A 3,546-nucleotide genomic window follows, 5' to 3' on the forward strand; every position below is an offset into this window, starting at 1 on the left:
CCAAAACCACAGAGAAACCCTGTCTCAAAAAAAAAACCAAAAAAAAAAAAAAAAAAAAGAAAGTGGCTGCCTTTTGCCCTTGTACAAAGAGTGTACCTGAGTCTAAAGTGAAGGATTTTGGATTAATTCCGTTGGCAGAGGAAATCTCAAAACAGCAGAGAATAGACTCTGTCATGTGTTTATTAGTTTATTATAATTCTAATGAAGATTTAAAATGAAGAGGAGCAGGCTGAGCAGGGTAAATTACAAAATGTAAAATTTAAAGTGAAGAGGAGCACCAGACATCGGAGTGAAGCTAAGTCCTATATTCAAGGAGATAAACAGCGTAAGAAATGGAATAAAGGGAGTGGTGACTGTGTGAATTCTGTTCTGTGATTGGTTTAATAAAGAAGCTGACTGGCCTATAGCTAGACAGGATAAGGCTAGACAGAAGAGAATTCTGGGAAGAAGAAGGGTAGAGTCTAAGGAGTCTCAAGCAGATGCAGAGAGAAGCAAGATGAACTTGCCATGTAGAAAGCAGGCACTGTCACATGGCAAAGAGTAGATGATAAGAAATATGGCTTAATTTAAAGTGAAAGAACTAGTAACCAGCCTGAGTTATCAACCAAGCTCTTATAATTAATAGTAAGTCTGTGAGTGGTTATTTGGGAACGGCTGCTGACACACAGAGACACGCCACCTACATGTCCTGTTCCAGCAAGCAGCAGAACTTGGCAGCTTCGGCCATGTGGTTCTGGTCTTAGAGTCAAAGACAGAAGAAAGCGGCTATGGAATTTGCTCCCACACCTAAGGAAAGTTGCTGAGGCCAGGCATGTGTCAGGGGTGTCCCTGAATGGAGGCCCAGAGAGGCCACTGCATGAAGCTGTGAAGGGAAAGCCTGCTTTGCCTTGGAGATCCCAAGATGTTGGAGATGGCAGAGTCATGGGATACCTGCCAGGGAAAGCTGCTAACAGGGAGTAAAACCAGCCTAAGAGAGAGAAGTGTGTTACAGTCAACAAAGCTGAAAGGAGTTGGAGATCTGAAGACATCTTTGACCTGAGCCATGGAGATGCAGAGTTCAGAGTTTTCCCAATGTTTCCTCACTATCTTCCCTTCCCCATATTTTGGAATGATAATGTATATCCTGTGCTATTATATGTTATGAGTATGTGATCTGCTTTTTGATTGTAATTTTATAGCTGATTACAGTTAAGAGATTGCCATGAGTCTCAGAAAAGACTTATGAATTTGGACTTTGAGACTGTTAGAGACTATGAGGACTTTTTTAGTTGGACTGAACGCCTTTTTACATAATGATATGGCTACAAGCCTTTGGGGGCCAGGGAGTGGAATGTGGTGGTTTGAAAGAAATGGCCCCCAAAGAGCCACTATTAGGAGGTGTGGCCTTGTTGGAGGAAGTTTTTGATAGGGTTGGCCTTTGAGGTTTCAGAAGCTCAAGCTGGGCCAACGGTTGGCTCACTGTCTTTTCCTGCTGCCTGTGGGTCCAGATGTAGAACTCTCAGCTGTTAAATTTTGTCTGGAATTAGGACAGAATTTCCAGCAATTTCTGACATTATCCTGAACCCTCGTCTGCTCTTTTGCTGGGCACTGTTATGCAAAAGGGCATTCTCAGCACTGACCACTGACCAATCACAGTATCACTCAGCTACACTGAAGATGCTCCCCACTCCACAGGGAATCTACTAGCCAGCCAGATTTCCTCTTAATTCTTCTTTATGGAGCTGAAAGATGACTATGTGGTTAAAAGCCTGGCTGCTCTTCCAGAACCAGGTTCCACTTCCAGCGCCCATACAGCCTCTCCCCATGTATTTGTAACTCCAGTTCTAGGGGATCTAATATCATCTTCTGGCCTCTTTGGTCGCTAGGCACACACAGGGTGCACAGATATACATGCAGGCAAAGTACCCATGCCATAAAAATGATAAAAAATTAAAATATCTGCTTATTCTGTATGTAGGTGTCTAAGTGTATGTGTGTAAGCGTATGTGAGTGTGGATGTAGGGGTGTGGTGCGTGCGTGCGTGCGTGTGTGTGTGTGTGTGTGTGTGTGCATGTGTGTGTGTGTGTGTGTGTGTGTGTGTGTAGGTGCGGGAGGGTGCTCTGTGGAGGTGAAAGAACAACCCTTCAGGAGTTGGTGCTCTTCTGCCACCTTGTGGGATCTGGAGGTTGGACTCTGCACGCACCTCTGCATGCTGAGCATCTCCCAATGCAAGCGTATCCATCTCATTAGTATTAAATTTGCTTCTCTTTCTAATAAATGGTAAAATTTTGGTGTGGTGGCACATACCTTTAACTTTAGCACTTGGGAAGTAGAGGCAGGAGTTTTCCAATGAACTCAAAGCCAGCCTGGTCCATGTAGAGAATTCCAGGACAGCCAGGGATACATTGAGATCCTGTCTCAAAACACAAACAAAATGCAATAAATGGTAAAAATTAATGTGTACCAAGAGTTGTAAGATAAAGTTACTTTTTTTAATTGAGACATGTTCTCATTGCGTACATAGGTCTTAAATTCATGGAGCTCCTCCTGCCTCTGCCTTGTGAGTGCTGGGATTAAAGATTTGTGCTAGCATACTCAACCTAATAAAGTTTCTTTGATTTATTATCAGCTCTATTTGATTTGCACACCGATTCCACACATCTACAAAGTCAGGGCCATGTAACTATTACTCAGGTGGAAAGGGTGGTAAGTGAAAAAAATTGAAAAGGCCTGCTCTGAAGATCTCATAGCATCTGAGCTTCCCTTACTACCCATCTTCAGGCTCTGTTGCCTTCTACCCGTTGCTGGTCTTCTCTCTAGCTCTTTCCCACTCCTTTTCATAGTGACATGTTGCAGGAGATTTGATCGCACTGTGAAACTTCAAGACTGTGTTAATAAAAATTAACCTTGAATCAAGGGGTGGAGCCAGCGAATAGTTGACAAGAATTAGCCATCTTCGGGCAGATCTGGGAAGACAGAGAGACACACAGGAGGGAGTAGGAAGTGACTTGGAGTTTTCCCCGTCCTTTTTTGAGACAGTAGGAGAAACACTCTCTTACTGTGTCTCCGTGTCTCTGGTTGTTTCTCGGCTTCTCTGATCTAGCAGGTTTTCACTCCAATATCTGACTCAAGAGTCTTTTTTGGTAAATAGGACAACTTAGATAAAAACAATAGTAGCCCTGTTCTAGACACTGGAATTTTTTTTTATTTAGTTATTTAAGCTCACTCTATCTGTATTGTTATCTAGTGTTGTACAGTAGATTAACTCCCCTCAAATAAATGGGTCAAAACAACAGGCTTCAGTTATCTTCTACCACGTATGTCTATCTGTGGTGTTCTAACTCAGGGATGTTTCTCCAAATGGTGCGGGCAAGAGACCAGCTTCTTGCTATTGAGATCTAATGTCCTTAGGACATGGTGTTGGCTCTCCTAGAGTGAGTGACCCAAGGGCAAGAGATGTAGCCTTGTGACTTAGCTTGATGATCCACACCTCAGCACTTCCACAATGTCTGTTTCAGAGGCCTAGGTAATCATGGGAGATATTATTACACCAGGGTGTAAAATGAG

This window comes from Microtus ochrogaster, unplaced genomic scaffold, assembly GCF_000317375.1.
Source record: "Microtus ochrogaster isolate Prairie Vole_2 unplaced genomic scaffold, MicOch1.0 UNK68, whole genome shotgun sequence".
Classification (NCBI taxonomy): Eukaryota; Metazoa; Chordata; class Mammalia; order Rodentia; family Cricetidae; genus Microtus; species Microtus ochrogaster.